We start from the raw sequence: 26,798 nt of genomic DNA, 5'->3' as shown, positions 1-26,798 counted from the left end.
ACCCAAAATAATCGTTGCATAAATCATTCCATATCAAAGCGTTGGGCTCTCGTCTGGTGGTCTTAGTTGGCCGTAAAGATTAAACAAAGTGATGGGTATGAGAATAGATCTGCTGTAAAATTGATATTTATGTATTATTAACATTTTAACGATTTAATGGTCATATATTATATTCCATTTATATAGATCATATATGTCAAATTTAACGTAAATTAAAATTATTTAGCTATTTTTTATGTAAAAAAATTCTATCACTTAATAAATATTATTATAAACAATACTTTAGATTGATATAATATAGATATCAGATCAATTCAAAAATATTTATATTGATATATTATTATAAGGTATCGACACTTCAATCTCGTAAAATCGAGTCAAAAATATTTTTATAAATATTTATGAAGTGTTAGTAATATGGTATTAAAATTTCGTTAGAAAATTTTAATGTTTGGGTAGTCAATTAAGTGAAAAGGACTAAATTGAAAAAGGTGTAAAAGTTACTAGAAGGATTAAATAGCTCAATTGTTAAATGAAGAGGGACATAAATTGAAAATAACCCCAAAAGGAGATATTTTGGGCGGCATACGCTGAGAAAAATCAGGAGAATTGAAGAATTAAGGGTAAAATTGGAATATTGCAAAATTTGCTTTAAAAGTTAGGACTAAAGTGGAATTATCTAGATTCCTCTTTATTTTTCTGCATTCCCATCAGCCAAAAACGTCCTAAGGGTTTCTTCAAGCTGGTTTTTCATAATTTTTGCACCAAGTGAGTTAATCCTTGCCTTTTTCTTGTAATTTTTGTGTTTCTAAGACTTTTACAACTAGGTCCTATTACTAAATTCATTAGTTTTTGATTTTATGAATGAATTTGAAAGTTTCTATGAATATGTGCTGGAATTTTATGATGAAATAGGTTGAAATTGAAGCTTTAATTTGTTTGTGAGATGATTTTATTAGGTAATTTCAATAGAAATTGATTTGTAGGACCTAATTGTGAAAATGTTTGGAATCAAAGTCTAGTGCTGAAATTCTGATTTACAAAGGTTATAAAGTAGTCTAAAGTGATGGGATAAAGTGTTAATTGAGAAAAATCAGCTCAATTGAGAGGTTAATTGAGAAGGGATGAAATTATCATTTATTGAAAGTTTAGGGAAAAATGGTAATTAACATCATACACTAAAACAGTTTTGGACAGCAGCAGTAGTCCAACTTTGAAAATTCACCAAAAATTTTAGAGATCGAATTAGAGGATGAATAAAATATGAAATTAAATCTTATTGAGTCTAGTTTCTTATAAAAGAAACGGTGTAAGCAATGAAATTGTAAATCATGAGATATAATAGATTTTGTGAGACAAGGTTAGAATCAATTCGGGTTCCCCTGTTCTGACTTTGGAAAATCATTAAAAATTATAAAAAAATGATTATGAGTTATAATTTATATGGTTAGAATCCTTAATGAGTCTATTTTTTGAAGAAACAAATGAAAACATCATCCAAATTCTGTACTATGAGATAATTATTTTTTAGTGAAGAGAGGTCGGAACTGTCAAACAGTGAAATAGGGGAAACTTTAAAGAATAAACTGTACTTATTGGCTAAACCAAAAATTCTGAAAATTTTATGGTAGGAATATATGTGAGTCTAGTTTCAGGAAAATTAACGGATCTTGATTTGGAGTTCCGTAGCTGAAGATATAAATGATTTAGTGAATGTGACTCAGTGAGACAGCTTTGAATGCACTACAAGTAATAATGGAATTATAGAGAATGTCACATATGAACATGAAAAGTATTAGATTAATGATTAAATTTATTTATTTAGATCCGGAAAATTCAAATACGAAGCAAGATCGAGGAAAAGAAAAAGTTCAGGATTAGTAGATTTTTGGTTACGAACAAGTGTCGAGGTAAGTTCGTGTAACTTGAATTATATTCTTAAATGCTTGAAATGTTTGTTATTGTTGTGAATATGAGTTGTATGTTTATTGTATGATAATTGATGAAGTATTGATATATTTGATAAAAATGGGAAGAAATCCCGGTTGAATGAAAGGAAAATTCGATGGATCTCTGAAAAGGAATTGACGGTAAAAAGGATTTAGCTCGGACGGGTGATCCTATCCTGATATAGCCCTCCGAAGAATATGTGGAAAATGGATTTAGCCCGGACGGGTAATCCAAATTAGGGTCTGAATTTAGCCTGGACTAGTAATTCAGATCCAAGCTCATTAGAGTAATTGTCGTTGCGAGATTTAGCTTGGGTGGTAATCCCGACAATACTCTGTGAGTTTATATTACTGATTTAGCTCGGGTGGTAATCCATTGTAAGGATGAGGTTCATGGGAGTGTGCTCTCTGAAATGGAAATGTGCGCACATGAATATGAATTGACGGACCCGGATTTGTACACTAAAGTGTACCTCTGAAAATCCATCGAAATTCCGAGAAATTCAACGGGATAAATATGGAAAAATAACAAGGAAATGGAAATCATGGAATTCATGAGCTCATCAATCATGGTATAAATTATTGATACATGGAAATTATTGGACTAATTTGAATGTTGAGTTTGTGCATGATAGGGGAATAATGTATGGAATGGGTGTATCAATGTTTATTACATTGTATGGAAAATATTAGGTAAGTATAATTCTTGTTACATGAGCTTACTAAGCACAAAGTGCTTATCCTGTTTCTTTTTCCCCTGTTTTGTAGTGTTAAGAGCTCGAAGGTCGGATTTGGTCGGAGAAGCATCACACTATCAACGTCAAGATATCGGTACATACAGAAACTTATTTTGGAAATCAATGGCATGTATAAGCTAGTAAAGTAGATGTTAATGTGGAATGAATGTATGGTTAGCCATTGGTATGGCTAACAAATTTTGGTTTTGGCATGTGATGAGATTATCTTATGAATACAATAAATCTATCTTGAAAATATGTTGAAATGGATTGGTTGTGTTGGCTTGGTCTCGGTTTAAAATTTGCAGGAGGATTAGATATTTATAAAGGGGTTATATTGAGTTTAAAAAAAAATCAGTAAAATTTGGGAATACCTCGTATCCTATTCCGGCGACAGATACGGGTAAGGGGTGTTACACTTTAATTGTGAATTTCTGGTTTGTGGATAAAAATGTAGTTTCAAAGAACTTTTAAATTAGTTTTAACATGATTAGAAAGTTTCTAAACTTACTTTAAAGTTTCGTTAAAGATTTCTAAGGATTTAATGAATTTTCGAGAAAATTGCCATAACCATGTCAAAAATTTTGATACAATGAATTGAATAGTTTTGAGTAGTTTAAAGGTTGAGAATTAGTCGTAGGTGAATAATTAGGTGAATGAAATTTGTTTTAGGTAAAAGAATTAAATATAGCCCAAACCTTTATCATAAGTTCCAAGTGTAAGCTTTCTATTTTTCTTGTTTTATTTTTCGCAAATTATGCGAATATGTGAATAACTATGAATTGATTGTTATCATACAATATTGTGAATTGTATTGTATTGTGAGTATATTAAATATGTCGAATGACAATAATGATGTTGTGTTAGCGATATAAAGATGTGCAGTGAAAGTGTGCAAAAGCTGGTAAGTATGTATGTGTTGCATTGTGAAATATGATGCTAATGTAATAGGTTTTTGTATGTGATAAACTGATTTTAATACACTCATATGTTGACGGATATATGATGGCTCAATGAGCATTATTTTGGCACTTTAAGTGCAATTAAATGTGAATTTGATAAGTATGCATTGTGTACAAGTTTGTGATGTGAATTGACGAATATGAACAGAGATGATGTGCATTAAATTAGTAATTAAAAATATGTAGTTATGATGTGGATATTTTGGCCTTATGACCTTATGAGACCGTTGGATATGGTTGGCATGCCATAGGATTGTGAGTACTCACCTATATATGTTATGTGATTTAGGCGTTGAGGCCCTGGGACAAGTTGGAGAGATAAGGGAATGTGAGCTAAGCTTTTTTCAATGGGACATGTTTGGTGTGTTGGAGAGTGCTAGATTTATGCTTCACTTTTGAGATATGTTCGACTTTATGAGTCAATTGGTGTGTTGGAGATCCGTGTATCCGATGAGTGATGATAGAGCTCATTTTATGCTTCATAGCCTCAAGTGCCAATTGATCGTTTAAATATAATCTTATATGCTTTGATAATACAATAAGAGATAGATGGTTTTAATTGTGAATAATATGTTAAATGAGTTTATTTAAGTTACATGAAAACGTTAGTATGTTCTCATAGTAAATTGCGTATGTAATTGTGGATTAGGTTGTTTTCATATAACTTGTGAATGCCTGTGAATATATGAGTTAAACTTGTGAGTTATTGAAGAATGTATATGTTGTTTTAGTCTTGACGAATTATTGTTAAATAAAGTAATGAAGCCTAAACATGTAATTCTGACTCGAATGGAATATGGTTGTGAATGTGCTGTAGTATGCTCTTGATTGACCTTTGATATTGTGTGTACATTGTGGTTACTCTGAGCATTCACTGAGCTTGTTAAGCTCACCTACTCCCTTCTTAAACTTTGCAGATTAGTTGTGTGCCGGTGTGAGCGATGTGGCTTTCTGAGGGGTGATCCAAGCAAGTCCATTTTTGTTATTCGTAGGTGTTTATTATTTGGTTATATTTTGGGAATAAGGCAATGTGGTAGTCTTTGTGCTAATATTGGATATGATATTTTGAGTTGTCTCCATAATTTAATTGCTCTTAGGATTTTGGGATTTGTTTCGTAATATGTTGACTATTGCTCGGATTTTCTTTTGATGTTGGAAACTATTATTATGACCATTTTGGTGTTTATTTGATGACGATATGATAGCATGTTGAACTGATACGAGTTGGAATGACTTATATGCTTAAAAATGTTGTATTTTTTGAGTATGGAGTAGAGGTATCGATATTCGTGTTTTAAAAATGATACCTTTTTATTTTCAAATATGCAGGAAACAGAATAGAGATTCGGCACCGATACCTTATCTCGAGTATCGATACTCGTGGAAGAAATATCGATACTTTGGTAGGGGTACCGATAATTTTTGAAGTTTGGGTTTTTAAGTGAAAAATAGTAAGCAATTTTGGTACCTATTTTCCATGCAGTATTGATACCTCATGAGCAAAATATCAATACCACATCATTAGTATCGATACCTATGTTGATGTTTTGAGATTTTACTAAAACAGACAATATGCATGCTTAATTATTATTTTAAAGGTATTTGATGTATGTTAGCATGTAACGACAATAACTAAAGCTTAAGATAGACTCTAAACCTGTACAAATGTTAAAATGGAAGACGTTTGGTTGAGAATGAGCTTTTACTTGTTGTATTTGACATGAGACGGTGGTGTGGCACGTTGATATTTGGGCTTGGCGACCAGGCTGGGTATGGGGTGTTACAAGGTGAGATTACACTATTTGGAAAGGTAAACACCTCAAAACCATGGAAACCTCCATTTATATTATTAATCTTTTTTTTAATTTTTGTTTTCCTTTTTCATAATTTATTGCTAGAGAGTTTGTAATAAGCATTGCTCTTTTCAGAGGGAGTTGAAAAACAATATTGAAATAGAACTTCAATGGCATATTAAGTTTGGTTCAAATAAGTTGTTATTCCTTATACTTTGATAAAATTTAAACTTTAGTCATTAGATTTAAAAGATAAAAATTAAGTCTTACTTTTTTTATTTAAAAATCTAAACCTAATCATTATCGTTGTTAGTATTTCTTGTAAAAAAGAAATCTCAACTTCATTTGTTCATTAGGATATTCTCAAATTTCATATGATTAGCGAAAAATAAACATCTTAAGTTGGTGAATTCTGATCGAAACTACCAACAATGAAAATGATTGGGCTAGGATCTTTGAATTGAAAAAGTAGAAGCATTGAACTTTTAACTTTTAAAGCACAAAGACTGAGTGTCAAATTATATAAAAATACAAAGACTAACAACAGATTTTAACTTTTAAGTTTTACTCTTTCGTCATAATGTTTTACCTTCTCTAAAACATTTGCATTAGATAATTATCTAAAGGTGATTTTTGTCTATATATTATGGTAATTTGAGAATTTAATTTTCATATTTTAACTTGGTACAATTTTATACTGCTACTATCATTATTAAAATATTTCATATTTTGTCTAAGGTCAAATTTTTAAAACAAGAAATTCAAAACTATAATTATTGAAATAATTATATTTAGTAATTGGTAAATGAAAAAAGTCAACACTTTGACTTTTTAAAACAAGATAATTCAACGAGATTTTGAAAGAACTACTAGACCCGTTGTTAATGTGGGTAGTGTGCAAAATACTCCTAAGCCCAAATGCAGATACTGTGGGAAATACCACCCTGGTGAATGTAGTTCTAAAGTGGGGGGCTTGTTACAAATGTGGAGCAACTAATCATTTTATCCGAAATTGTCCTCAATTATAAAAAAAAAGATGATGAGCAAAAAGAAAAAAAATTAGCTACTTTTCAGAGAAGTAGGCATTCGGACCAAAATGGTGCCAATGAGACTGCTCATTCAAGTATGAAAGATACTGCTGCTCGGTCAGAGGCTAGAACACCTACGGGTACCTATGCCATTCCAGCAAGAGAGGAAGCTACAGCCCCATATGTGATTGCTGATACATTCTATCTCTTTGATGTTACAATATATGTGTTAATTGACCCTGGGTCCACTCAATCTTATCTTTGCACTACATTAGTAACAGAAAAGAAATTTCTTGTTGAAGCTACCGATTATAATATTCAAGTTACTAATCCATTAGGTCAAAGTGTAATAGTTAATTTAGTGTGTCGTAATTGTCCACTGAAAATGAAAGGCTGTGAATTTCCTGCTGGTTTGATGTTTCTACCTTTTTAGGAATTTGATGTTATTCTGGGAATGGATTGGTTATCGATGCATGATGTTGTACTAAATTGTAGACAGAAACAGATTGATCTGAAATGTCAGACAGGAGAGGTGATTTCAGTTGAGTCTGAGAATTCGAAGGATATTGTTAGAATCATTTCAGCATTTTTTGCTCAAAGATTTATGCAAAAAGGTAATGAGGCATTTCTAGCTTACAGTCTTGATACTTGGAGTTCATAAATAAAGCTAGATCAGTTACCAGTTGTTAGTAAGTTTGCTAATGTATTTCGTGAAGAATTGTCGGGTTTACCACCTGATCGTGAAGTTGAGCTTGCATTTAATGTGATTCCTGGAACTGCTCCAATATCAGTAACACCATACCGTATGGCACTAGCTAAATTAAAGGAATTAAAGGCACAATTGCAAGAGTTATTAGACCTAGGGTTTATCAGATCAAGCATGTCTAATTGGGTGCACCTATTTTGTTTGTGAAAAAAACAGTTCTTTGAGACTGTGTATAGACTACAAACAGTTGAACAAGATGAAAATTAAAAATAAATATCCTTTGCCACGTATCGACGATCTATTTGATCAACTGAAAGGTGCCGTAGTGTTTTTGAAGATAGGCCTTAGATCCGGGTATTATCAGTTGAAGGTTATAGAGTGACGTGCCATTTGGTTTGACAAATTCTCCTGCTGCTTTCATGGATCTAATGAATCAGATTTTTCATCCTAATTTGGATAAATTTGTGGTTGTGTTTATTGATGATATACTAATCTATTTCAAGACAGAATCTAAGGATGCACAACATTTGAGGATCGTGCTATAGACTTTGAGAGAAAAACAGTTAGATGCAAAGTTTAGCAAATGTGAATTCTGGCATCACGACGTTGGATTTTTTCATCATATCGTATCAGCTGATAGGATTCGAGTTGACTCGAGCAAAGTATCTACTGTGATAAATTGGAAAATTCCAAAAAATGTTTCAGAAGTGCAAAGCTTTCTAGGTCTAGTAGGTTACTGCTGACGTTTTGTCAAAACCTTTTTGATGATTGCTTCACTGTTGACTCGATTATTACAGAAAAATGTTAATTTTTTTTGGTCAAATGAGTGTTAGTAGAGTTTTTATCAGATAAAGAAGATGTTAACGGAAGCTCTAGTTTTGACTCAGCCAAAATCTAGTGTACCGTATGTTGTTTATAGTGATGCATATCTAAATAGTTTGGGTTGTGTACTGATACAGTCAGGAAAGGTAGGGACCTATGCTTCTCGAAAATTAAAGCCGCACAAGAAGAATTATCCTACAAATGATCTTGAGTTGGCTACAATCATATTTTCTTCGAAGATTTGGAGACATTATTTATACGGCGAGAAATGTTACGTGTTTACATATCACAAATGTTTGAAGTATTTGATGACTCAGAAAGAATTGAATTTGAGAGAGAGATGGTGGCTAGTGCTACTAAAAGATTATGATCTGGTCATTGACTACCATCCGGGAAAGGCTAATGTGGTTGCGGATGCACTTAGTCGAAAGTTGTCATTATTTACACTACGAATGTTGAACGCTCATTTATCTATTAATGAAGATGGTTCCATATTAACAGAGTTGAGAACGAAACCTCTGTTTCTTCAATGAATTTAGGAATTGCAAGTTGATGATCTGCAATTGGTGTTGAAACAATAAATGGTTTACGATACATTGAGTTAAGAGTATGGCATTGATGGTAATGGTATGTTACGTTATCGCAATAGAATTTGTGTTCCGAATAATTTATGCTATACATACAATTTTTATTTAGTCAATATTCTCCAATTGGATTAGTTTAAGTCTCTATACTTTTAGAATTTTGAATTTTCAGTCTTGACGCAAATGACAGTCATTTATCCATTAACTGGATTTTTAATGAGTAATGTGTAGAAATAACAAGCTAACATAGCATTACACATATGATCATATGTTTTCCTTATCAAATTTTGGAAATAACATAACTTAATGAATTGAATCGTTTGCTGAGGGTGGAAATTTTAAAATTTGAAAAGTACATGGATTAAAAATGATTAAATTAAAGTCTGAGACTAAATTCAAAACTTTTATGAAGTATAGGGACTAGTACAAGAATTTAGCCTTTTTAATAATTATTCATGAGAGATCATATTTTGACTTAAGTATAACATATTTTAATATTATTTAATTCATTAAGTGTTTCCAAAATTTATTTCTCGAAAAACATTTTTTGGAGAATACGTAACACATGAGGTTGTGAAGTTCAATGTTATGTCAAATTAATAGAAAAAATACCAAAATTAATAGCATCTATATCCAAAATTAATTAAAATTAATCATAAAAAAAATAAATTAAGCACATCATCAACTATCCAATACAAACTCTATATCTGTGAATCCATTTTTACGTTAATTTTTTTTAATTTTCCGAAGACTGAATGTTGATATATTCAATACTAGTAGAAATCAAGGATCCCAAATAAGTTACATGAAAGTAAGTAAAAAAGAAAAAGGCAAACCATACATTAGGCAAACTAAAAAGAAAATGCAAAAAAAATAACACACTTAAAAAGGCAAGGATCCAAGTCTCAACCTTTTTAGGCGATAGGGATTTGCCTAGACTCACACTTAGTGAGATTTTCCCCTCATCGTCTTTGGACACGTAAGGAACCACATTAGGTAATAATCTTCCTTAAGTTTTCCTATTGATGTCATAACCCACCAATTACGGTTTTATACAATACGGTCTTTTTAATTTCATTGCCATGGCCATGGACTTTTTGTTTCAAAGATTCGTGTTTTTAGTCCGACGGACCCCTTTGATGAGTCCGGAGATAGACACAGACTCTTCAGACTTAAACCCATCTACTTATTCAATTTGTCACACCAATTTGATGAGTTAGAAGAACCCAACTCAAATTAACGGTCTCAACTGCGCCGATTGTTTAAACTTGATTATTAATTCCCTTGACGGATCAAACAACTCACTTGATTTGTCACGCCAATTTTTATTGAGTGAGATTAATACAAAAATTATAGATCATATTGATTCACTAACAGTATGATGTCCAACATTGAATCAAGGAGTACCCTTCTTAATTTGATGCTAAAATGACGTTATGAGATGGTCGAATCTACCACATAAATAGGAGAGTTAATGAAAACCAAAGAAAATAATGTAATTATGGTTTCAAATTTAATAGTTCTAACATTGAAATAAATTTTCGCCTAAAATTAGAATTGAAATTTAGCTATGCATAATAAAAATAGCAATAAAAATAAGAAAAGAAATTTTATTGAAAATTAAAAAAAAAACAAGGGTAGAGAATTTCCAACCTAAGAAACCAAAATGTAAAAAATAAAAATGCCCTATTCCTTAATTGTCATATGCTAAAAAGGGTTTCACTCTTAATTGAATGCTTCAAATATAAATCTTAAATATTTATTTAATAAAAATTTAATCCTAATTAAACTCTTAAATAAATAAATAATAATAATAACTATTAAAACAAAATATTATTAGTACCACTATTACTATTACTATTTCCGTTTTATTTTATTAAGAACCGTGATATGGGATAATATTTCTAATTCAAACGTTTAAGTTGCATGACTTTATTCATAATGAAGAGGGGCACGTATGTGCAATTCAGAGAATAATTAACTATAAGCATTTAGTTACATAACTATAATACAAAAATACAAGTAGAAATTCAATTACACATTTAAATACTATGAACTTACTTTGACAACTAGAGCGCAGAAATACGATCGAGCTAATTCGTGATTTTCGCCTTTCCTCGGTTTAGATCCAATTGAGATTTATCTTGATATAAATAAATAATTATATTCAATTAAGTGTTTCAATCAATATCAAACATTCAATTCAGTCCATAATCCACATTTATGCATAATTATAATTTTACCCCTAATATTTTAACTTTTCACACTTTAGTCCTAAAGCTCGTAAAATAAGATTTAAGCAATTTCATTCATCTTTCATACTAGCTGAATTCACTAAGGATTTCTAGCAATCCATACAAATCATTATTTCAAAAATTTACAATGGTATTTCATTACTTTTACAAAAAAAAGTCCCTAAATGACATTTTCATCAAATATCCCTTTACAAAACTTGTTTATTTAACAATAAGGACTCAGAATCATTCATTAAACTTCAAGAAACATGCAAATGTTCATGGTAAAACTCTAAAATTTTAATATTTTTGCAAATTAATCCCTGGGCTAGCTTACATGCAAGCATTAGAAGTTGCTGAACCAAGAACCCTAGCTATGGCCTTTCTCTCCTCTAATTTTCGGTGAAAAAGTCACTTCAAGAAGATGATACCTTGTTTTTTACATATTTTACTTTATTTATTTATCAAATTACTTAATTAACCTTTACTTAAACTAATTAAAACATCTATCTCATGCCCATTTTAACACCCCAAACCCGGCCTAGACGTTATGGCCGAATTTGGCGATGTCACATGGAAAGGGATTTGAAGACAATATTGTTGAGTTTAAAAACCGTTACAGTAAGTTAGCTTTTATTTAATTCGAAAAAAAATAGTTGATTTGCCTTAAAACTTGTCTCTTAGCGGAAGTTTTTGTAACTAATTAATTTAGGGAAAATCGTTTCTATTTATGAAAAATCTTAGTTTTTAGAAAAAAAATAGTGTTTTGTGGAATTGCAGTTTAAAAAAATCATAAAAAAATAGTATAAAGTCCCAAATTTAAAGCCAACCAGTCCATAGTCTAGAAGATACATCAAAAACCCCAAATAAGTAATAAATTCTAGGCATTAATGGAAAACAGTCTAAAATTTACGTGTGGCCACCGTCGAGTCCTCCTCTGCACCGACCCGTCAAGTCTGGGGATTACCTGTACAGATTAAACAGAGAAAGGGTGAGTTTTCGTAAACTTAGTGTGTAATCCCCACAGAAAACATGCATACATATAATCAATAGAATTTAGTTAGATACAGTCTGGGGCCCGTGCCCATCACAGAATCAGTTTTGGCCTTGGCCCATTCATATACAATCTTAGAAATACATTAGGGCCTTAGCCCATATCAAATATAGAATACAGATACAGTAAATCAAAATCCTACCCACCAGCCTCTACACACCATCTCTGTCCAACCCTACAAACCATGCAGGGATAAAATCAACCCACCCGTCCCCACACACCATGCTGTACCAAAATGTGGCACATAATCAGAAGGTTGCAATTGAGCTGCCAAATAACAGGCTTAATAGCCTTTCAGACACTTCCTCCAAATATCATCAACCCACCCCGATGCAATGCAACATACAAAATATGTCATGCTATTATGCAATTAATAGTACATACATTCAGATATCATAACTCATGCTCGTTATAGAAATCAGACAAATAGATCACACATATAGGGGTCAAAGTACAGCTTACCGACCCTACAGTAGGTCCACAGTCGACTTGGGCGACCCGTGCAACCTTACAGAACTTTTCAAAAAATTGCGCTCACATGCCCATGTGGCCCACTCGGCCCAAATTGGCCTTGGCCAAGTGATCTATTTTAATGTAACCCGTGCTACTTAATTATTCATATATGTTTTCACTATATACTTATATGTTCCTTCAAATCTATCTACATGAGTCACTGTTACTAAATTATTTATATCTTGAGCTACAGAATTCCGAATTAAGATTCACTTGATGTATTTGAAACTAAACTCAAATACCTTTCTATCATAAAACTTTCAGAATTTTGGTTTAGGCAATAAGTACAGTAAAATCTTCAACTTACCCCTGTTCTACTGTTTGACAGCTTCGTCCCTTCTTTTCTAAAAATTAATTATCTCTTAGTAAAAAATTTAGATGATGTTTCCATTTGTTTCTATTGAAAATAGACTCATTAATAATTTAAACATGTAAATTTTAACCCCTAATTATCTTTCTACAATTTTTGATAATTTTCCAAATTCAGAACAGGGGAACCCAAATTCAATCTGACCTTGTCTCACCAAGTTTATCATACCTCACGATTTACAATTCCATTACTTACACCATTTCTTCTATGAGAAACTATACTTAATAAGATTTAATTCCATATTTTTTTAATCCTCTAATTCGATTTCTACAATTTATGGTGATTTTTTAAAGTTAGCCTACTACTGCTGTTCGAACAACAAGCAATTTCTGCTTCTCTCAGAATCCCTTTTTTTTTGCGTTTCGGGTACGCACCTGGTTTTCTTTGAAGCTAAAACAATCCCCGAGCACTCCAAAGCCTATAATCAAGATACTCAATGTCAATTTAATGGATTAGAAGTGAATTGACAACTAAGAACGAATAGAAATCCAACTTACGACCAACGACGACCCTCCATTTAACTATTGTTAAGATAAGAACACTGAATTCACTAGTCTGAGACTCCCCTACACCCAAATCGCAGAGAAAAAACATTACCACTTCAGTCATTAAGAGATTCATGATAGAAACAAAGAGAAGCACTTACCAAAACTAAGCGAGCAGTAACTGCGTGTGAAAACGAAGGAAAATAAATGGATTAGGAAAAATCAAGAAGAAGAAAAAGAAGAGAAAGATAGAAAAGCTCAGAGAATTTTGGCAAGAAGAGAGGGAGAAGAATAGACGACATAATTTTTTTGGAAAAGAGAGTCAAAATTTTGTCCTATTACACAATTTTATCCCGAAATTTGAGCAAAAAAATACCCTTTCTTGCATAGGGATTCGAACACAAGACCTCCACAATAATAACACACCATTTAACCACCAGATCAGCAGGACCCATAATGATGTAATTTACCCAACAATCAAATAAAAGTCTACTAAACAAGAGTAAGGCCTAATTCATTCAAAATACCAAAATTTGTCAAAGCGAAGGCTTAAACTTAAGACTTCCGAAACACTCCCAGAACACATAACCACTAAAGCTGATAGATATTTGTGTCATATTTTCACAATAACGAAATTAGAAATTTTGGTGCGCTACAACTTTACCCCCTGAAAGAAAATTTCATCCTCGAAATTTTACTTGACCAAAATAGATGAGGATATTGCTGACGTATCGCATCCTCAGGCTCCCACGTGGCCTCCTCAATGCTATGATTATGCTACAAAACATTCACTAACGGAATAGACTTTTTTCGAAGGACCTTTACATCACGCTCCAAAATCTTAACCTGCTCCTCCTTGAAGGTCATGTCTGGCCTAACATCAATCTCCTCAACAGAAACAACATGCGTGGGATCAGACTGGTAGCACCTCAACATCGAGATGTGAAAAATATCCTGAATGCGGTCTAACTCCAAAGGTAACCCCAACTGATAAGCGACAGGTCCCACACGTTTCAGAATGCGGTAAGGTCCAATAAATTGAGGGCTTAGCTTGCCCTTGCAACTTAACCTCAGAACCTTTTTCCATGGCTAGACCCTAAGAAAAACTATGTCCCCCATAGAATACTCGATCTTACACCTCTTCAAATCCGCATATGATTTCTCCATATCAGAAGCCGGTTTCAAATGATCCCAAATCAATCTAACCTTATCCTCTGCCTCAGAGACCAACTCAGGACCCAGAACACGTCGCTCGCCCAACTCAGTCTAATATAAAAGAGTGCTACACTTACGACCGTACAGTGCCTCGTATGGTCCATCTAGATGCTAGAATAGAAGCTATTATTGTAGGCAAATTCCGCTAATGGTAAGTAGTCCTCCCAATTGCCTCGGAAATTAATAACACAGCTCCTCAACATGTCCTCCAATATCTGAATCACTCTTTTAGACTGACCATCTGTATGAGGATGGAAAGCAGTACTGAAGTCTAATCTTGAACCCAAAGCCTCATGAAGCTTCTTTCAGAATCGAGACATGAAACGACAATCTCAATAAAAAATGATCGAGATAGGTACCCCATGTAGTCTCACTATTTTCGATATGTTGAGATTAGCTAATTTCTGAAGAGAAAAGTCTATCCTTATCGGGATGAAGTGAGCAGACTTGGTCAATCGATCCACGATGACCCAGACAGAATCCTTCTTAGTAGGTGTTAGATGCAACCCACTAACGAAGTCCATCATTACTCGCTCCCATTTTCATAACGGTATCTTAACCAACTATAGCAAACCCTAAGGTAACTGATACTCAGCCTTAACCTACTGACAAGTTAAACAGCGAGCAACGAAGTCGATAACCTCATGCTTCAACCCTTTCCACCAGTATAATTCTCGAAGATCTCGGTACACCTTCTTCCCGCCAGGATGCATAGTATAGGGACTACCATGCGCCTCTCTCAGAATCGACTGCATTAAATCCTCATCATTCGGTACACAAATCCGACCGCAGAAACAAAGTACCCCATCACTATTTATCCCAAAATCTGTAGTCTTTGTTCTTAACTTTGAAAACGTAACCTGAGAGACTTATCCGCCAACTGTTTACGTCGAATCTATTCAATCCATGTTGGTTTGACCTAAAGTTCTGCCAAAAGACTTCCGTCATCGAATAGGCTAAGTCGAGCGAACATCGCTCTCAGATCGGTCATAGACCTACGGCTCAACGCATCGGCCACCATATTACCTTACCGTGGTGGTACTCAATGGTACAATCATAATCTTTAAGCAGCTCAACCCATCTACGCTACCTAAGATTTAACTCCTTCTGAGTGAAGAGATACTTGAGGCTCTTATGATCAGTGTAGATAATACACTTCTCACCGTACAGATAATGCCTCCAGATTTTCAATGCAAAGACTACGGCGGCCAACTCCAAATCATGCATAGGATAGTTTGTCTTGTGTGTCTTAAGCTGACGAGACGCATATGCAACCACCTTACCATCTTGTACCAACACACATCCCAAACCGACATGTGATGCATCACTATAAATCGTGAACTCACTTCCAGGTTCAAGCTGTAGCAAAACAGGGGTCTCAGTCAATACAGTCTTAAGCTTCTCAAAGCTCTCTTGCTACATATTAATCCAGTCAAACGGTACACCTTTACGTAACAACTTAGTCAAGGGTGCTGCGATCAGTGAAAATCCTTCCACAAACCGTCGGTAATAACCTATCAGCCCCAAAAAATTACGGATCTCAGACACATTCTTAGGCTACTTCCATCGAATACAGCCTCAATTTTTTGAGAATCGACTCGAATCCCCCAAGCAGCACCACATGACCTAGAAATGTTACTTCACGTAACCAGAACTCGCATTTGCTGAACTTAGCATAGAGTTACTTTTCCCTCAAAATCTGAAGAATAATCCTAAGGTGCTCGTCATGCTCAACCTCAGTCCTCGAATAAACTAATATGTCATCGATGAACACCACTACAAACCGATCCAGGTAGGGTTGAAACACTCGGTTCATTAGATCCATGAAAGCTACCAGTGCATTAGTTAGTCCAAATGGCATCACTAGGAACTTGTAGTGACCATAACGAGCCCTAAATGTCGTCTTATGCATATCGACCTCCTTAACCCATAATCGGTGATACCGAGCATAAAGTCAATTTTGGAGAACACAGACGCCCCTAGGAACCGGTCAAACAAATCATCAATCCTCGGAAGTAGATACTTGTTCTTCATAGTCAACTTATTTAGTTGTCGGTAGTCGATACACATCCTCATGGATCCATCCTTTTTCTTAACAAATAGTACCGATGCTCCTCACGAGGACACACTAGGGAGGATGAACCCACGATCCAATAACTACTGAATCTGAGCCTTAAGCTCCGTAAGCTCCTTCGATGCCATTCGGTAGGGGTCGATAGACATCGGAGCTGTACCAAAAAGGAGCTCTATCCTAAACTCCACTTCATAATTCAGAGGTAAACCCGGTAGCTCCTTAAGAAAGACGTCCGGAACATCTTTAATCGTTCTGATATCCTTAATTGTAGAGTCCCTAGAATCTGAAACACTTACATAGGCCAAGAATGGATCATATCCCTTACGAACCAACTTTTCTGCCACCAGTGCAGAGATCACATTAGATAAGTAGTTCTGACGTTCTCCAATCATGACTACCTTCATATCCTCCTTGGCGATTTTGGCCTTCTCAACCAGGGCAGAAAGATCTCACTCCCTCTGCGGGGCTATTAGAACTCTCAAATTATCTCTGAGACCATCCTCAAAGTGAACATATTGCTCATACTCAAATGCCACCATACCTCGCGCATAGCAGCTTAGTCTCAAAAACTCAGCCACATACTCGGCTACTGGTCGATCCCCCATGTAAGATTTAAAAACTCTCTCCTACTTGCATCCACATAACTAACTCTGACATATTTCCCCTAGAAGACGGTCTTAAAGAACTTTGGGGTCAGACATTCGGGTTGAGTGCCCTCCTTAACGGTCAGCCACCACTGATAAGCCTCGTCCCGCAGTAGCGAGATTGCACCCTTTAATTTCTGCTTAGGGGTGCAAACTAGATCATCTATGATCCTCTCCGTGGCCTCAATCTAGTGACACCTCTGAAGAGCTCATCTCTATTGGACCAGAGCTGTTCCGTAACTGGCCCTCGGACTCCAAATCCAGTATTGGGCCCAACGACCCTATTCAAAATCCTTAGTATAGCATGGGACAATGCATCGTCCCAGCCATGCGATCTTGAGATCAAGTCTCAGTAGCGGATGACACTGGCATCTCACTCGTATCCAAATTTGGTAGGCTACCCGATGACGATGACTCAGCTCGAGCCCCTCTACAGCCTTTACCTTGGCCTCTAGTACCCCATCCGCGGATATCTCGTGTGCTCATATCTAATCGGATTTATCTGGTATTATAAGTTTTATGAATCAGTTACAGTTCTAGTGTTTATTAATAAATGTTTTATGTAAAACAGACTCGATTATTCAAAGTTCGTTTTCGTAAATTGTAGTCTCACTACAGTTTCCAGTTTCTCTACAATTTTTAGTATATACTAACTAAAGTGTTTTCAGAACTTTTTACTACCTATAGTAGTTTCAGAATATACTATCCATAAAAGTTTCAGTTTAAAACAAATCACAGTTTAGAATACTTACAGGATTGGCGTCGGAGACTCGGTGTACCACTTACTCAGTAAAAATATTTAAAATCATTTGGAAATCAATCAATTTTTTGAAAGCCCAATTTTTTTATAAAACCCATAATCCATAGTCAAGTTTTGCAACTTTGCTCTGATACCACTAAATAAAGCACCCCAAACCTGGCCTAGACGTTATGGCGAATCTAGCGATGTCACATGGAAAGGGATTTGAAGACAAGATTGTCGAGGTTAAAAACTGTTATAGTAAGTTAGTTTTTATTTAGTTCGAAAAGAAACTAGTTGATTTGCTTTCAAACTTGTCTCTTAGTAAAAGCTTTTGTAACCAATTAATTTAGGGAAAATCGTTTCTATTTGCGAAAAACCTTAGTTTTTAGAAAAAAATTGTGTTTTATGGAGTTGTTGTTTAAAAAAAATCCATAAAAAATCAGTATAAAGTCTCAAATTTAAAGCAAACCAATCCATAGTCCAAAAGATACATCAAAAACCCAAAATAAGTAATAAATTCTAGGCATTAACGAAAAATAGTTTAAAATTTACGTGTCGCCACCGTCGAGTCCTCCGCTGCACCGACCCGTTAAGTTTGGTGATTACTTGTACAGATTACACAGAGAAAGGGTTAGTTTTCGTAAACTAAGTTTGTAATCCCCACAGAAAACATGCATACAGATAATCAACAGAATTCAGTTAGATACAGTATGGGGTCCATGCCCATCACAGAATTAGTTTTGGCCTTAGCCCATTTAGATACAGTCTGAGAAATACATTAGGGCCTTGGCCCATATCAGATACAGAAAACAAATACAATAAATTAGAATCCTACCCACCAGCCTCTACACACCATCTTCGTCCAACCCTACACACCATGTGGGGATTAAATCAACTCACCTATCCCTACACACCATGGTGTACCAAAATGCGGTACATAATCAGAAGGTTGCAGTTGAGCTACCATATAATAGGCTTAATAGCCTTTCAAACACTTCCTCCAAATATCATCAACCCACCCTAATGCAATGCAACGTACAAAATATGTCATGCCATTAAGCAATTAATAGTATATATATATATATATTCAAATATCATAAGTCATGCTCGGCATAGAAATCAGACAGACAGATCACACATATAAGGGTCTAGGTAAAGCTTACCAACCCTACAATAGGTCCACAGTAGCCTTGGGCGACCCGTGCAACCTTATAGAACTTTTCAAAAAAATAGGCTCACATGCCCATGTGGCCTGTAACAGCCCGATTTTGACCCCAATCGGAACAGTGGTTTTGGAACCAAAAATTTGAGTCTAAAAAATATTTTAATATTATTTTATATGTTAATTATGTGTGAATTTACATATGTGAAAGTTTCGTGAATTAATTTTACTGTTTGTGTGCTTAATTTGAAAAAAAGGGCTTAATCGCGTAAAATGAAAATTTGATGGTTAATTAAGAAAGTGCCTAATTGTTGTTGTCTTTATAATTTGGAGGCCTTATGTTGTAATTTAGCCAATAATAATAGTTAGTGGATGGCATAATGATGATATGGGATTTATATATATATAAATAAAAGTTAAAATAATAATAATATAATAATATATGTTATAATAAAACAAAAAATTAAAAGCCACCATTTTATTTTCATCTTTCTTCACCGAATGTAGAAAAGAAAAACAAGGTTTGAAAGCTTGAAACATTCGGCCATTTTGAAGCTTAATTCAAGGTTGGTTTTTGTTCGGTTTTTGATAATTTTTACGTTTTTGAGATCGTTGCTTTGAATACTTCAAAACCCATATCTTAATTTTCTGAATTGTTGATGATTTTGAGAAATTCCATTGATGAACTCTTGAGCTTTGTGATAGTTGATGATGAAATATGAAAGATATGTGAAAGATTAACATATTTTGTCTTCGAATTTTTGATGAATTTATGTAATTAGGGTTAAATTGTAAAAATAAATTTTTTGGGGGACTAAAATGTGAAATAAATGAAATATATGGGCTTGTATGGACACTAGGAATATTCGGCCCTTAAGGAGTGTAGTCAAATTTTGTGTATTTTGTGTTTTGAGCAAAAAGGACTAAATTGTAAAAAGTGTGAAATGTTAGGGGTAAAATTATACTTTTCCCATTTATGTGTTTTTAGGCTAAATTGAATAGAATTATGTTTAAATAAACTTAATTTGAATATGCTTAGATCAAGAATTAAAAAAATCAGATTTGGATCGGGGAAAGACAAAAGTGGTCGAGTAGCCGATTTAACAGTCGACGACATCCGAGGTAAGTCTATTAGCATATAAATGTTGTTGAATTTGCAAATATATAAATGTTATTTGTTGATTTGAATTTTGTGGATATATATGTGTATTGGTCGAATTTGTGATAAGCCAGGAAGTTTTATTTCGTGTTTGATTCCATAGAGATACGTTGTCCGAAAGCTGTACGAACCTTAGGAATAGATAGGATACATATGTCATGACATAGGATTTTCGGTATATGTTATCGTGTAAGACCACGTCTGGGATGTCGGCATCGACTTGTGTTTACGTGTAAGACCATGTCTGGGACATTGGCATCGTATTTGATTCGTGTAAGACCCTGTCTGGGACAATGGCATCGATATGTGATTACATGTAAGACCACGTCTGGGACGTTGGCATTGTACGAGTCTTTCGACTATCCAAGTATCCTTTTTAATTTCGAATGGTTCACCGGGCAAAGATAAGTTGTGTACGAATGTATAAATCAGGCTAAGTGACCAGGTATGTGATAGTTGATTACCTATTTGAAAATAAGGTAAGTTGTATACTTGAATTGATGATATGAAGTTATGTGAAATATGAATTATGTGATTGCATATTTGAATATATATGTATTCGACATTTGATGTATATGTGCATTGAGGAAAGTGATGATTGATTATATTAATGTTCAATTGATTATTCGGTAAAGAGGAAGTTATTACAAATTATATAAGTTTTGATATATAAGTTGATAAATTGAATTATATGTGAAATTATAATGATTTATTACTAATTGTCTAGCTTAATTTATGTAAATGATTAAATGTTTATTTGCTTATGGCTTACTAAGCTTTAATAGCTTACTGTGTGTAATCGCGTTCAATTTTATAGATTTGGAAGTTGGTTAAGAGCACGGGAATCGTCAGAGAAGTCTATCACACTATCGACTGTTTTGGGTATTTTACTAAGTCTGAATTTAAACTTATGGCATGTATAGTCTAGTTAATATGTTTGATTTTTGGGTATGTAAATATGAGCCATGCAAAAAAAATGGCTTATTTATTTTGTTAAGCATGGTTTTTATACTTTTGATCAAGTGATAGATATGTTGATTTTGGTATTTCAGCTATGGCATATTTATTTATGTGAATTATGTTTGATATGTTTTGTTAAGAAGGTGGTAAATAATTCGGCATAGGTGAGCTTAGTTAAAGCATATAAGTGAAGTGAGTTTGGTATAATATGTTAATCTCTGAATTGGCCATGGTGTATATGTATATATTATGGTGTTTTAGTCACGTGCTTCGGTAATGAGGTAAATGATATTCAAGCTTAATTAATCTTGGTTATGTGTTATATATATGTATGATATGTGTGATATGTTTGGTTTTAGTCGTAGTGTTTCGGCTATGGTTTATTTATAAGTAAATATATGTGAATCTTGTTTGATATGCCTTGTTAAGGTATTGTTATGTAATTTAGTAATTAAGTGAACTCGGAAATGGCATATTTTGACTTATGATTTAATGGCTAAATCTTGTACAATTTATGAGTTTATTTATGGATGTCAATTTGTTATGAAATAAATTAGAAATGTGGATTATTTAATAAAGGTGCGATTTGCTCATGCAAGTGGACTTAATATTCGATTTTATATTTGTAAAATGATATGAATTGTATAGATGTTTTTTTTGATATGGCTAAAATGGTGTATTCATATGCATAAACTTGTAATAGATAAATATGCATGTTTTGGTCTTTTAAATGATATATATAAATGATTTTAAGGTAGGTTTAAAATTTATGAATAAGACATACAAATTAGGGTAATGATAGTTAAGCGAGTAATACAAGTTTGAATTTAGCTTTTATAAATTTATTGGATTAGTCGATTAAAGGTTAAGTTGATTTGTATTGAGTGTATATAGTTTATGATTGAATGATTTCATTGAAATGATCATATGTGTATAATATAATGACATCAAAGGTATGTATGGCCATAATATAATGTTACTAATGTTGTAAATGTGATTGGATATTAAGTTGTATACATATTGGTTTCATTATGTACATATACATAAGTTATGAAATGCAATGTTTGATATTTAGATAGTGAAATTATGTACGGACATATTTTATATATATGAAAAGTGAAGATATATGCTTGAATATGATTTAATTATGAAAATGTCATTAATATGATGGATTTAGGAAATCGAATATTGAAAGTAGTATATAATTTAACATGACTCGATGTATACAAGTTTGGTTCAATTTGTTAATTATAGAATATGTTCGATTGAGCTTTGATGTATGTTTAAATTGAATTAGTTTGAATTTTGAAATGTGTTTATTTGTGATACAAGCTTAGTAAGGTATGATTGATTTGAATTGTAATTATCATTTTATATATTTGAATTTAAAATAAGTAAATTGAGGATATTCAAGTTTGATAATGCTATAAATGTATCGTTATTCTTTGGTGTATGAAAGGAGATAAATGATTGTGCTGAACTGTGTCTTGTTCGGTAATGCCTCGTAACCCTAATCTGGTGACGGATACGGGTTAGGGTGTTACATTTTATTTGGTATCAGAGCTATGGTTTAGTCGGTTCTAGAACTACTATAGCGTTTGTGAGTCTAGCTATACATGCCATATTTAATCTGCGATAGTGTGATATCTTCCAACTCTGACGAAAATTTGTTTTGGTGAGATAGATAACTTTTCCAACTGAGCTAATTCCGATAGTACAGAAGTAAATACTCAAATATTTGAGTGGAAATGTGTTGGTGATAAGTTGAGACTCATAAAGGTAAGGATTAAATTGTATGACAAATTGTTATTGATAAATTTTGTAATTATATGAGCATATGAGATATGATATTTGAGTTATGATTGTTATCTGAAATGCTCTAGTTGTGAGTTAGTGATTTGAGTTAACATATGAACGTGTTAAGAATAAAAGTGATTAAAAGCAAAAGTTTATTAAATGTTTTGAGAATGTGAATTTTAAAAATGAATTGGCTATTTGTGACAATATATGTTATGTGCATGTATGTGTAAATTAAATTTGAGGCTTTACTATCCTCACCCCCATATCAGTGAAATGTTATAATGAAATCTGTAAGATTTAGATTGAATAAGCTTACAAGTGTGGAGTTATAGAAGTTCGTGTTTGAAAGATTAGTAATGTGGTCAGAAAAGAGAATGAATCAACAAATAAAGACAGTACTAAAAGAGATATTGGATAGTTCTAAAGACTATTCAGATTATACAGAGTCATTGGTAAATAAGAAGTTAATTTCGACTAAATGACGTATTCAGGTATGTTATCTAAAGAAAGTATTAATTGAAAGTTTTCCTGAATTTATTTCTGTTAGTGATAGGATAATGTGAAAAATTTCTGATGACAGAATTAGACAGTGGAATAATGATTGAATTGTGTTGATAGTTGAGTACAATGGTTATATTTAGGCAGTTACTATAATTCTTTCTGGGTATTCTATGTGTACATTTATCTTCAGAAGTATATGTGACTGTTTAAATTCAGAAACAAAATTCTTATCGTGTAAGAAAGCTAACTAAATGCACTGATAGATGAAAACATGGTTGATTTGTTTGGGTTATGTTTGACATTGTTATCTCTTTCACTAGTAATTTGTTTCATTGTGTAAATATGAAAGTCGACGGTAAAATCTGTATGATATCAATATTCTGTTTCTACTGGTTATCGTTCTGTTGAATATATATATGCGAAGATTATATTGCTTCATTATTGTGGATTTAATTTAATAATGACATCGTTCTTTCGGACATTTTCGGGATATCATCGAATCTTATATCATTCTATATGGGTTGTAATTTTTTAGATATCTGTGTGACTCCATATCTGAAATTTTGCTATTTCAATTTTCTTATAATTCCACGTGATTATCTCGCAAGAGATCTCTATTTGACAAAGAGGACTATGTCTATTATGAAAGGTGATTTCGTATAATTCAAAGTTTCAATGAATAATATATGAGATAGATTCATTATAAACTCTTTTCTAGTTCTCGTAAAAGTCCAGCATTGATAAAATTGAAAATGATAGAAGAATAATATTAAATCTATGAAACAATATGTCTGGGTTATCCTTATCAACGAGAAGAAAAGATTCATTCGAAAAGACTAATTCAGTGGTTTAGTCTGATTTGAATTATTTGTTTGAAAAGATAATTGGGTTATATGTGTCTGAATCTATTCATTTAATTGGAGATAAACTTTGAATGAACATGTGTGAATTGAGGGATAGTCTGGAAGAAGAACTCATATTCTTGAAGACTTGATACTGAATTATATCTATCGGAATGATCATATTTTGGAAATGTTGTGACAAATTAAGGTTAGTTTGATTGTTGAAGTTTTCTTTTGCACGAAGATAATGTTGATCGAAATATCAGTTCTGGTTCAGTCTGAGTTCAATAAAGAGATTACGATTTTCGTCCTTATGTTAATGAATGGTTCGAAATGTATTTCAATACAAGAGTGTGTAAGATATCTTATAATTCTATACAGTTAAAGCTGCATAAAAAGAGTTATGTGAAATATTAGATGATTTTAAGAGTTTAAAATGTTTAATATCAGAGAAAGATTTGAACTTGGCACAGCAAGGTTAGTTTCAATCGTCGAAAATCTTTTAAGTCTGTAAGTGATTCTTATCAGAGGAAAATGATTAAAGTTTTGAATGGGCGATGAATACGTGATTGATCTTATCAGGTAATGAATAGTTGTTAGTTGAAGTAGAGGTTAAATAAATATTTATATAGTGAAGTTGTGAAATTCATAAATGTGTCAGCAAATTATAAGTTAAAAAGGAGTTCAACATAAATTGATTTATAACTTAGAACCTCGATGTGATATTGATTATTATTTGTTATTTCGAGATAGAGTATGCATACTGAAAAGTTCTACGAATTTACAACAACTGTTACAAGAAATTTTCAGTGGTGTTCATATGGGATTAACAAGATGCACAATAGTCCGAGATATGATATAGATGATGAGTGTGAAATGTGATATTTCTGACTTTGTTGATTATAAAAATAGAGGGTGAATAAATTTCGTATCAGGATTATCTTTATCATTGAAAAGATGGAGTTATCTAAAATATCGTTAACTATCTGAAGAAATCTCTCTGTAAGTATAGATTTTCTCTTTTGATAAAATAATTAAGTTATTCGTTTATGTGTTGGTAAATCTGTCTATGGTGTCAGTTATCATTGTTTTGGATTGAGATCAGAAATTTATATGGTAATTCTAAGAGAGATTACAGTAATTTAAGAGTATGAAATTGTATTGAAATCGGGAAACGCAAACCAAATTCTCAAAATATTTTATTTCTCACTATGTTTTAGAATTGCAAAGTAACGAAGAAAGACTGTTGCTATTATAAGCAGTTATCGAACTCCGTTACTTCAGGATCGAGTTTTGTGAGAAAATGATTCACAGGATTAAAATCGTCAGAGAATGTGAGTAGAAATGGAAACAATTTAATACAGTTAAGTAGTTTCAGCTAGGGATGATGTACAGTGAAAGTCAGATCAGAATTTTAGTTGTGAGATTAAAGAGATTTGAAATTCGAAGCTATGTGTGAATTTGAAATATATGATGTGAAAGTGATTCGCGATAGTCTAAAAACAACATTGAATCATTAGAAATTGTGCAGACTTAAAAAGAACAGATATAGAGTTTTAGATTGGAGACAAAGTCTTTTTGAAGGTATCACAATGGAAGAAAATACTTAGATTTGATCGTAAAAGGAAATTGAGTCCGAGATTTATTGAGTCTTATGAGATTATAAAGCGTATCGGGCTGGTTGCTTATAGATTACAGTTGCCACCTAAGCTGGAAAAGATTCACAATGTATTCCATGTTTCGATGCTCCATAGATACCGATCCAATCCTTCACATATGATTAGTCCCACAGAGACTGAGATTCAGTCTGATATGACATATGAAGAGGAACCGATTTGTATTCTGACTCGTGAGATTAAAGAATTGAGAAATAAGAAAATTCTGTTAGTCAAAGTACCATGGCAAAAACACGGAGTTGAGGAGGCAACTTGGGAGTCAGAAGATACAATGAAAGAGCGTTATCCAAATCTATTCACCGGTAAGATTTTCGGGGACGAAAATCCCTAAGAGGGGGAGAGTTGTAACAGCCCGATTTTGACCCTAATCGGAACAGTGGTTTTGGAACCACAAATTCGAGCCTAAAAAATATTTTAATATTGTTTTCTGTGTTAATTATGTGTGAATTTACATATGTGAAAGTTTCGTGAATTAATTTTATTGTTTGTGTGCTTAATTTGAAAAAAAAGGCTTAATCACGTAAAATGAAAATTTGATGGTTAATTAAGAAAGTGCCTAATTGTTGTTGTCTTTATAAGTTGGAGGCCTTATGTTGTAATTTAGCCAATAATAATAGTTAGTGGATGGCATAATGATGATATGGGATTTATATATATATATAAATAAAAGTTAAAATAATAATAATATAATAATATATGTTATAATAAAACAAAACATTAAAAGCCACCATTTTATTTTCATCTTTCTTCACCGAATGTAGAAAAGAAAAACAAGGTTTGAAAGCT

At 32.9% G+C, this 26,798-nt stretch overlaps 1 long non-coding RNA gene across 1 annotated transcript; it reads left to right on the top strand.

Annotated features, from left to right (window-relative positions):
• Positions 1 to 20,156: 20,156 nt before the first annotated feature.
• Positions 20,157 to 21,309, top strand: LOC105782010 (uncharacterized). Its single transcript, XR_001129680.2, has 2 exons — positions 20,157 to 20,196; positions 21,051 to 21,309. It is a non-coding gene; the product is annotated as an uncharacterized LOC105782010 (long non-coding RNA).
• Positions 21,310 to 26,798: the final 5,489 nt, after the last annotated feature.

Source organism: Gossypium raimondii, chromosome 13, assembly GCF_025698545.1.
Source record: "Gossypium raimondii isolate GPD5lz chromosome 13, ASM2569854v1, whole genome shotgun sequence".
NCBI classification, from domain to species: Eukaryota; Viridiplantae; Streptophyta; class Magnoliopsida; order Malvales; family Malvaceae; genus Gossypium; species Gossypium raimondii.
The sequence above is the reverse complement of the archived record's forward strand: the minus strand, read 5'-3'. Positions and strand labels throughout refer to the sequence as shown.